The following is an 11,430-nucleotide window of genomic DNA, read 5'->3' as shown; positions in this document are numbered from 1 at the left end:
TATATGTCACGTATCCTATTAAATCCAAATAATTAAAATTTAGGAGAATATATTTTCAAGCTGTTGTTCAAGTAAAAAGCTTTTCCATGTTTTACAAGAACTCAAATAGAAAGAGGGTCATACTTCCGTTCCACCCAAATTCATAAAATAAAGAGCGAAAACAATTCTTAAATTATAAATCCATACATGAATTAAAATAGAAAAAGCAATAAAATCAATCCATACAAATTGACAGAGCTCCTAACCTTAACAATGAAGGTTTAGTTGCTCATGATTGAAAGGAAAAATAAGGATTCATGTAAAAATGTACAGAGTTCCAATCTGATGGCCTCTCCCAAGTTAACTAATGGAATCCCTTTTTATAACTAATCCTAATAAATTTAAAATCTAATTATCTAAAATTAAAAATAATATCATTTCCTAAAAATAATATTTGAATTTAAATCAGAATAATCAGTAGGTCTTCAGTTGATGGATGGGGACCACATATTTTGTCCATTCTGCAGCTTCTAATCTATATTTTCTTGGGCTGAAAACTGGGTCAAAACAGCCCAGAAATCGCCCCCATCATTTTTATGCATTTTCTGCACGTGGCGCATCTCACGCGTACATGTCAGTCACGCGTACGTGTCGATGGTCTTTTTCGCAAGTCACGCGGACACGTCCGTCACGCACACGCGTAGCTGAGCAAATCTTTAAATCACGCGTACGCGTCAGTCATGCGCACGCGTTGCAATGGAAGGCTCTAAATCACGCGCACGCGTCAGTCACGCGTACACGTCGCTCCTCGCTGCCATCTTCTTTTGTTCTCGTGTTGCAGAAACTTCATCAAATCCAGCCGAATGCTACCTAAAATAAACAAAATTGCAAAAGACTCAAAGTAGCATCCATATTGGCTAAAATATAATTAATTTTTTATTAAACTCAACAAATTAGATGCAAATTCACTAGGAAAAGATAGGAAAGATGCTCACGGATCACAACACCAAACTTGAATTGTTGCTTGTCCTCAACCAACCATAACTAACATTGGTTTAGGATGTGAATTTTCATGAGAATCAGAGTTCGATTAAACTCGTGTCTCTTCTTATAGTAGGGTTTACAACTACAATCATGAATAGTTTTGGCATCTCACTCTCCTTTGAATCAGAAGAATGTTACTGTCATCTAGAATTAGAATCTGGATAATATTATGAATTCTCTGATCTTTTGTAACTCAATTTTAATCTTTGAACACATCAATTTTTCTTTTGTGCTTTGCACTTTAAGCCTGGTCGTGACTTTAAATGTTTTGTCTCAAGCTTTACTTGACATAGAAACACCATAAGCACTTAACTGGGGAACTCTCTTTAAGTTATAAATATTTTTTTATTATCCCAGACAGTGGTGCTCAAAGCCTTTTGCATACTCTGCAATTGATCTCGACTCTAAATGTTTGGTCTCAAGGATTACTTGACATAAGAACACCACAAGCATGTGACTAGGGAAACAACTCTTTGAGCTTTTAATCATGTCTGACCTCCCGAGTCATTGGGGCTTAGAGCCTTGGACCTTGCTTTTATTTTTCTTTTGCTGTTTCTTTTGCTTCAAGGATTTAAACTTTCATTAATTTAAGGGAAATCATAATAATTCTATAAATTCCTATTCCTTGTACATCAACATTCTTTGATTCAAATTTAAATATGCACTGTTCATGTCATGCATTCAGAATCACAGAAAATACCACCACATTTTAGTAAATAAGACTATTCTTCAATATAGACTCACTTTCTCATGCAATATGTCACTCCTGTAATTTTTTTATTTGGATTCAAGCTCAGTGAGTAATACATGAGACATCTTTTCAGAATTAAAGCAATTAAGGGAAAACTAAACTAGACCTAGGATTCTAACTAATAAAGGATCATGCAACAAACAAAGCAAAATAGCAAAAAATTGGAAAATAATATAGTAAAAGCGGGAAGGAATATAGAATGAAAGGAACTCAACCACCTTAGTTATCCTAGCGGTCGTTTTATTCTACAGGTTGTGCTCCTTCGTGAAGATGATTCGCCTCCCTTTTGGTGCCATAAAATTAGACAGCAAAACTCTAAGCGAAGCGTCAACACCAAACTTAAAGGTTTGCTTGTCCTCATGTAAAGAAGAATTGAAAACAAAAACAAATAGTAAGATGGAAGAAGAATAAAAGGATAAAAGAATGAGAGAGAATTAGGAATTGGGAGAGAGGAAAAGAAAACTAAAACTGGGCGGTGAACTAGTATAGTTGTGCGGCGCAGGCGACGCCTACGTGTGCGGCACGCGTACGCGAGGGTCGCAGAATTTTCTTAATGACGCGTGAGCATCAGGCATGCGTCCGCGAAACCTGGGTTTTGTGCAATTCGCGCGAAGCCAGCCACGCGAATGCATAACTCTCTGTTCCCGTGGCTTGGGAACCCAGATTTTCAATCGACGCGTGCGCGTCCTTTGTGCAAATGACGCGCACACGTCAAAGACGCGTACGCGTGAACAAGTTTTGTGCTTCTAGCACACTTCCTGCCCCAAACCAACACAACTCTCTGCCCAAACACATATTTACGTCAAATTTCAAGGTCACGCATACGTGTCACTGACACGCACGCGTGGAAGGCGAAAAGTGCAAATGACGCGCACGCGTGATGTGGCTTGTGCTTCCAGCATGCTTCCAGCGCTACTCCCGCTCAACTCTCTATTCATTTTTATTTTTCACGTACATGCATCTGACGCGTACGCATCAGCGACGCTTTCGCGTCGTGTGCCCTCTTTTTTTTTCCGGTTCCTGTTCTAAAATAGCTGCATGAACAGAAAATTAGTAAGAACTCAATAAAAATCAAATAAGTAAAAAAACTACTACTACGAAAAATAACTAAGGATACGAAATTATCGGGTTACCTCCCGACAAGCACTTCTTTAACGTCACTAGCTTGACGGTCAATTCTGCTAGTTCAGCAGATGAGTGGACCTCTGGCGATCAATCTCGCCTCCAAGATAGTGCTTCAACCTCTAGCCATTCACTGTAAATTTCCTGTCAGAATTCTCTTCCTGTATTTCCACATGACCGTATGGTGAAACTCTGGTAACCACAAACGGTCCTGACCACCGGGATTTCAGCTTCCCAGGAAAGAATTTGAGCCTTGAATTATATAGAAGCACTCTTTGTCCTGGCTCAAAGACTCTGATGGCAATCTTCTTGTCATGCAGTAGCTTGGTTCTCTTCTTATAGAACTTGGCATTCTCATAGGCTGAATATCTGAATTCATCAAGCTCATTCAACTGAAGCATTCGCTTAATTCCTGCAGCTTCTAAATCAAGGTTCAGATACCTGATTGCCCAGTAAGCTTTATGCTTTAGCTCAACTGGCAAGTGACAAGCTTTGCCAAAGATCAACTGATAAGGGGACATGCCAATGGGAGTCTTGTACACTGTCCGGTATGCCCAGAAAGCATCATCAAGTTTTCTAGACCAGTCCTTTCTTGAAACACTGATGGTCTTCTCTATAATCCTCTTAAGTTCCCTGTTGGAAACTTCAACCTGTCTACTTGTCTGAGGGTGATAGGGGTAGCCACTTTATGACGGACTCCATATCTCTGCAGAACAGAGTCCAGCTGTCTATTGTAGAAATGGTTTCCTCCATCACTAATGAGTGTCCTTGAGACACCAAACCGGCTAAAGATATATCTCTGCAGAAAGCTCATTACCACTTTGGCATCATTGGTGGGTGGTGCACGAAATTGTGATCACTACAACTTCGCACAACTAACCAGCAAGTGCACTGGGTCGTCCAAGTAATAAACCTTACGCGAGTAAGGGTCGATCCCACGGAGATTGTTGGTATGAAGCAAGCTATGGTCACTTTGTAAATCTTAGTCGGGCGGACTCAAATGGGTATAGATGATGAATAAAACATAAAGATAAAGATAGAGATACTTATGTAATTCATTGGTAGGAATTTCAGATAAGCGTATGAAGATGCTTGGTCCCTTCCGTCTCTCTGCTTTCCTACTGTCTTCATCCAATCCTTCTTACTCCTTTCCATGGCAAGCTTATGCAAGGGTTTCACCGTTGTCAGTGGCTACCTCCCATCCTCTCAGTGGAAATGTTCAACGCACCCTGTCACGGCACGGCTATCCATCTGTCGGTTCTCGATCAGGCCGGAATAGAATCCAGTGATTCTTTTGCGTCTGTCACTAACGCCCCGCCTTCAGGAGTTTGAAGCACGTCACAGTCATTCGATCATTGAATCCTACTCAGAATACCACAGACAAGGTTAGACCTTCCGGACTCTCTTGAATGCCGCCATCAGTTCTTGCCTATACCACAAAGACTCTGATCTCACGGAATGGCTGGCTCGTTTGTCAGGCGAGCACTCGGTTGTCAGGCGATCAACCATGCATCGTGTATCAGGAATCCAAGAGATATTCACCCAATCTAAGGTAGAACGGAGGTGGTTGTCAGTCACACGTTCATAGGTGAGAATGATGATGAGTGTCACGGATCATCACATTCATCAAGTTGAAGAACAAGTGATATCTTGGACAAAGAACAAGCGGAATTGAATAGAAGAACAATAGTAATTGCATTAATACTCGAGGTACAGCAGAGCTCCACACCTTAGTCTATGGTGTGTAGAAACTCCACCGTTGAAAATACAGAAGAACAAGGTCTAGGCATGGCCGAATGGCCAGCCTCCCAAAGAGGGTTCAAGCATCAAAACATGATCAAAAGATCCTAAGATTGAAAGATGAAAATACAATAGTAAAAGGTCCTACTTATAGGGAACTAGTAGCCTAAGGATTACAAAGATGAGTAAATGACATAAAAATCCACTTCCGGGCCCACTTGGTGTGTGCTTGGGCTGAGCAATGAAGCATTTTCGTGTAGAGACTCTTCTTGGAGTTAAACGCCAGCTTTTATGCCAGTTTGGGCGTTTAACTCCCATTTTGGTGCCAGTTCCGGCGTTTAACGCTGGGAAATCTGAAGGTGACTTTGAACGCCGGTTTGGGCCATCAAATCTTGGGCAAAGTATGGACTATCATATATTGCTGGAAAGCCCAGGATGTCTACTTTCCAACGCCGTTGAGAGCGCGCCAATTGGGCTTCTGTAGCTCTAGAAAATCCACTTCGAGTGCAGGGAGATCAGAATCCAACAGCATCTGCAGTCCTTTTCAGTCTCTGAATCAGATTTTTGCTCAGGTCCCTCAATTTCAGCCAGAAAATACCTGAAATCACAGAAAAACACACAAACTCATAGTAAAGTCCAGAAAAGTGAATTTTAACTAAAAACTAATAAAAATATACTAAAAACTAAACCAAATATACTAAAAACATACTAAAAACAATGCCAAAAAGCGTACAAATTATCCGCTCATCACAACACCAAACTTAAATTGTTGCTTGTCCTCAAGCAACTGAAAATCAAATAAGATAAAAAGAAGAGAATATGCAATGAATTCCAAAAACATCTATGAAGATCAGTATTAATTAGATGAGCGGGGCTTTTAGCTTTTTGCCTCTGAACAGTTTTGGCATCTCACTCTATCCTTTGAAATTCAGAATGATTCGCTTCTTTAGGAACTAAGAATCCGGATTGTGTTATTGATTCTCCTAGTTAAGTATGATGATTCTTGAACACAGCTACTTATTGAGTCTTGGCTGTGGCCCAAAGCACTCTGTCTTCCAGTATTACCACCGGATACATACATGCCACAGACACATAATTGGGTGAACCTTTTCAGATTGTGACTCAGCTTTGCTAGAGTTCCCAATTAGAGGTGCCCAGGGTTCTTAAGCACACTCTTTTTGCCTTGGATCACAACTTTATTCCTTTCTTTTTTCCTTCTTTTTTCGTCTCTTTTCTCTTTTTTTTTCGTTTTTTTTTTTGTATTCACTGCTTTTTCTTGCTTCAAGAATCATTTTTAATGATTTTTCAGATCCTCAGTAACATGTCTCCTTTTTCATCATTCTTTCAAGAGCCAACATTCATGAACCACAAATTCAAAAGACATATGCACTGTTTAAGCATACATTCAGAAAACAAAAGTGTTGCCACTACATCAAAATAATCAAACTGTTATAAAATTCAAAATTCATGCAATTCTTTCTTTTTTTTTTTCAATTAAGAACATTTTTTTATTCAAGAGAGGTGATGGATTCATAGGACATTCATAACTTTAAGGCATAGACACTAATGATCACAAGACACAAACATAGATAACATAAGCACTAGAATTCGAAAAACAGGAAAATAAAGAACAAGGAGATTAAAGAACGGGTCCACCTTAGTGATGGCGGCTTGTTCTTCCTCTTGAAGGTCTTATGGAGTGCTTGAGCTCCTCAATGTCTCTTCCTTGTCTTTGTTGCTCCTCTCTCATGATTCTTTGATCTTCTCTAATTTCATGGAGGAGGATGGAATGTTCTTGGTGCTCCACCCTTAGTTGTCCCATGTTGGAACTCAATTCTCCTAGGGAGGTGTTCAGTTGCTCCCAATAGTTTTGTGGGGGAAAGTGCATCCCTTGAGGTATCTCAGGGATCTCATGATGAGAAGGGTCTCTTGTTTGCTCCATCCTTTTCTTAGTGATGGGCTTATCCTCATCAATGGGGATGTCTCCTTCTATGTCCACTCCAACTGAATAACAGAGGTGACAAATGAGATGAGGAAAGGCTAACCTTGCCAAGGTAGAGGACTTGTCGGCCACCTTATAGAGTTCTTGGGCTATAACCTCATGAACTTCTACTTCTTCTCCAATCATGATGCTATGAATCATGATGGCCCGGTCTAGAGTAACTTCGGACCGGTTGCTAGTGGGAATGATTGAGCGTTGGATAAACTCCAACCATCCTCTAGCCACGGGCTTGAGGTCATGCCTTCTCAATTGAACCGGCTTTCCTCTTGAATCTCTCTTCCATTGTGCGCCCTCTTCACATATGACTGTGAGGACTTGGTCCAACCTTTGATCAAAGTTGACCCTTCTAGTGTAAGGATGTTCATCTCCTTGCATCATAGGCAAGTTGAATGCCAACCTTACATTTTCCGGACTAAAATCCAAGTATTTCCCCCGAACCATAGTAAGCCAATTCTTTGGATCCGGGTTCACACTTTGATCATGGTTCTTGGTGATCCATGCATTGGCATAGAACTCTTGAACCATTAAGATTCCGACTTGTTGAATGGGGTTGGTAAGAACTTCCCAACCTCTTCTTCGGATCTCATGTCGGATCTCCGGATATTCACTCTTTTTGAGTGAAAAAGGGACCTCGGGGATCACCTTCTTCAAGGCCACAACTTCATAGAAGTGGTCTTGATGCACCCTTGAGATGAATCTCTCCATCTCCCATGACTCGGATGTGGAAGCTTTTGCCTTCCCTTTCCTCTTTCTAGAGGTTTCTCCGGCCTTGGATGCCATAAATGGTTATGGAAAAACAAAAAGCAATGCTTTTACCACACCAAACTTAAAAGGTTTGCTCATCCTCGAGCAAAAGAAGAAAGAAAAGAGTAGAAGAAGAAGAAATGAGGAAGAAGGGAATGGCTTTTGTGTTCGGCCAAAGAGGGGGAGAAGTGGTGTTTAGGTTGTGTGAAAATGAAGGAGTGAAGAAGGGTTTATATAGGAGAGGGGGGGCTCATGGTTCGATCATGTATGGGTGGGTTTGGGAGGGAAGGTGGTTTGAATTTGAAGGGTGAGGTAGGTGGGGTTTTATGAAGGATGGATGTGAGTGGTGAAGAAGAATGAGGGTGGTGGGGTTGGTGGGGATCCTGTGGGGTCCACAGATCCTGAGGTGTCAAGGAAAAGTCATCCCTGCACCGAATGGCATGCAAAAATGCGTTCTGAGCCAATTCTGGCGTTAAACGCCAGGCTGGTGCCCATTTTTGGCGTTTAACGCCAGGTTCTTGCCCTTTCCTGGCGTTTAACGCCAGTCTGGTGCCCCTTTCTGGCGTTAAACGCCCAGAATGGTGCCAGACTGGGCATTAAACGCCCATCTGCTAGCCTTACTGGCGTTTAAACGCCAGTAGGTTCTTCCTCCAGGGTGTGCTATTTTTCTTCCTGTTTTTCATTCTGTTTTTGCTTTTTCAATTGATTTTGTGACTTCTCATGATCATCAACCTACAGAAAACATAAAATAACAAAAGAAAATAGATAAAATATGACATTGGGTTGCCTCCCAACAAGCGCTTCTTTAATGTCAGTAGCTTGACAGAGGGCTCTCATGGAGCCTCACATTTTCTCAGAGCAATGTTGGAACCTTCCAACACCAAACTTAGAGTTTGAATGTGGGGGTTCAACACCAAACTTAGAATTTGGTTGTGGCCTCCCATCACCAAACTTAGAGTTTGACTGTGGGGGCTTTGTTTGACTCTGATTTGAGAGAAGCTCTTCATGCTTCCTCTCCATGGTGACAGAGGGATATCCTTGAGCCTTAAACACAAAGGATTCTTCATTCACTTGAATGATCAGTTCACCTCCATCAACATCAATCACAGCCTTTGCTGTGGCTAGGAAGGGTCTACCAAGGATGATAGATTCATCCATGCACTTCCCAGTCTCTAGGACTATGAAATCAGCAGGGATGTAATAGTCTTCAATCTTCAGCAAAACATCCTCTACAAGTCCATGAGCTTGTTTTCTTGAGTTGTCTGCTATCTCTAGTGAGATTCTTGCAGCTTGCACCTCAAAGATTCCTAGCTTCTCCATTACAAAGAGAGACATGAGGTTTACACTTGACCCTAAGTCACACAGAGCCTTCTTAACGGTCATGGTGCCTATGGTACAAGGTATGGAGAACTTCCCAGGGTCCTGCCTCTTTTGAGGTAATTTCTGTCTAGACAAGTCATCCAATTCTTTGGTGAGCAAAGGGGGTTCATCCTCCCAAGTCTCATTTCCGAATAACTTGTCATTTAGCTTCATGATTGCTCCAAGGTATTTAGCAACTTGCTCTTCAGTGACATACTCATCCTCTTCAGAGGAAGAATACTCATCAGAGCTCATGAAAGGCAGAAGTAAGTCCAATGGAATCTCTATGGTCTCATTTTGAGCCTCAGATTCCCATGGTTCCTCATTGGGGAACTCAGTGGAGGCTAGTGCACGCCCATTGCGGTCTTCCTCAGTGGCGTTCACTTCCTCTCCTTCCTCTCCAAATTCGGCCATGTTGATGGCCTTGCACTCTCCTTTTGGATTTTCTTCTGTATTGCTTGGGAGAGTACTAGGAGGGAGTTCAGTGACTTTCTTGCTCAGCTGTCCCACTTGTGCCTCCAAATTCCTAATGGAGGACCTTGTTTCAGTCATGAAACTTTGAGTGGTTTTGATTAGATCAGAGACCATAGTTGCTAAGTCAGAGGGGTTCTGCTTAGAATTCTCTGTCTGTTGCTGAGAAGATGATGGAAAAGGCTTGCCATTGCTAAACCTATTTCTTCCACCATTATTGTTGTTGAAACCTTGTTGAGGTCTCTGTTGATCCTTCCATGAGAAATTTGGATGATTTCTCCATGAAGAATTATAGGTGTTTCCATAGGGTTCTCCTAGGTAATTCACCTCTTCCATTGAAGGGTTCTCAGGATCATAAGCTTCTTCTTCAGATGAAGCATCCTTAGTACTGCTTGGTGCATTTTGCATTCCAGACAGACTTTGAGAAATCAAATTGACTTGTTGAGTCAATATCTTGTTCTGAGCCAGAATGGCATTCAGAGTATCAATCTCAAGAACTCCTTTCTTCTGATTTGTCCCATTGTTCACAAGATTCCTTTCAGAAGTGTACATGAATTGGTTATTTGCAACCATTTCAATTAGTTCTTGAGCTTCTGTAGGCGTCTTCTTCAGATGAAGAGATCCTCCAGCAGAGCTATCCAAAGACATCTTGGATAGTTCAGAGAGACCATCATAGAAAATACCTATGATGCTCCATTCAGAAAGCATGTCAGAAGGACATTTTCTGATCAATTGTTTGTATCTTTCCCAAGCTTCATAGAGGGATTCTCCATCCTTCTATCTGAAGGTTTGGACTTCCACTCTAAGCTTACTCAATTTTTTGAGGTGGAAAGAACTTTGCTAAGAAGGCATTGACTAGCTTTTCCCATGAGTCCAGGCTTTCTTTAGGTTGTGAGTCCAACCATGTCCTAGCTCTGTCTCTTACAGCAAAAGGGAATAGCATAAGTCTGTAGACCTCAGGGTCAACCCCATTAGTCTTGACAGTGTCACAGATTTGCAAGAATTCAGCTAAGAACTGATGAGGATCTTCCAATGGAAGTCCATGGAACTTGCAATTCTGTTGCATTAGAGAAACTAATTGAGGCTTAAGCTCAAAGTTGTTTGCTCCAATGGCAGGGATAGAGATGCTTCTCCCATGGAAGTCGGGAGTAGGTGCAGTAAAGTCACCCAGTACCTTCCTTGCATTGTTGGCATTGTTGTTGTTTTCGGCTACCATGGGTTCTTCTTGTTTAAAGATTTCTGTTAGGTCCTCTACAGAGAGTTGTGCCTTAGCTTCTCTTAGCTTTCGCTTCAAGGTCCTTTGAGGTTCAGGGTCAGTTTCAACAAGAATGCCTTTGTCCTTGTTCCTGCTCATATGAAAGAGAAGAGAACAAGAAAATGTGGAATCCTCTATGTCACAGTATAGAGATTCCTTGAGGTGTCAGAGAAGAAGAAAATTAGAAGGAAGAGGTAGAAGAATTCGAACTTAATTAGATAGAGTTCGAATTGTGCATTGAGAAGGAGTGGTACTCCATAAATAGAAGGATGTGAGAAGAGAGGAAGAAATTTTCGAAAATTAAGTGAAAGATTTTGAAAACATTTTGAAAAACTTTGATTTTCGAAAACCAGGAGTGGGAAAAAAATCAAGTAATTTTTGAAAAAGATTTTGAAATTAGAATTTAAAAAGATATGATTGAAAACTATTTTGAAAAAGATGTGATTAAAAAGATTTGATTGAAAAGTTATGGTTTTTAAAAAGATATGATTGAAAAGATATGATTTGAAAACAATTTAAAAAGATTTGATTTTTAAAAAAAATTAATGACTTGCCTAACAAGAAAAGATATGATTCAAACATTAAGCCTTTCTCAACAGAAAAGGCAACATACTTAAAATGTTCAATCAAATCATTAATTGTTATCAAGTATCTTTGAAAAAGGAAAGAAATTGATTTTGAAAACATTTGATTGAAAAGATATGATTTGAAAAAGATTTGATTTTGAAAAACTTTGAAAACTTGAAAAAAATTGATTTTGAAAACAAAATCCTCCCCCTTGTGCCATCCTGGCGTTAAACGCCCAGAATGGTGCACATTCTGGCGTTTAACGCCCAATGCACTACATTTTTGGGCGTTAAACGCCCAACCAGGCACCCTGGCTGGCGTTTAAACGCCAATCTGTCCTTCTTCACTGGGCGTTTTGAACGCCCAGCTTTTTCTGTATAATTCCTCTGTTGCATG

The 11,430-nt window shown here is 40.8% G+C and overlaps 1 non-coding gene across 1 annotated transcript; it reads left to right on the top strand.

The window, feature by feature from the left end:
- The first annotated feature begins 9,914 nt into the window (after positions 1-9,914).
- On the top strand, positions 9,915-10,022 carry LOC130971678 (small nucleolar RNA R71). Its single transcript, XR_009082887.1, has one exon. It is a non-coding gene; the product is annotated as a small nucleolar RNA R71 (small nucleolar RNA).
- Positions 10,023-11,430: the final 1,408 nt, after the last annotated feature.

This window comes from Arachis stenosperma, chromosome 3 (genome assembly GCF_014773155.1).
Source record: "Arachis stenosperma cultivar V10309 chromosome 3, arast.V10309.gnm1.PFL2, whole genome shotgun sequence".
In the NCBI taxonomy this organism is placed as follows: domain Eukaryota; kingdom Viridiplantae; phylum Streptophyta; class Magnoliopsida; order Fabales; family Fabaceae; genus Arachis; species Arachis stenosperma.
Note: the sequence above shows the minus strand (reverse complement) of the source record. Positions and strands in the feature narration are given on the sequence as shown.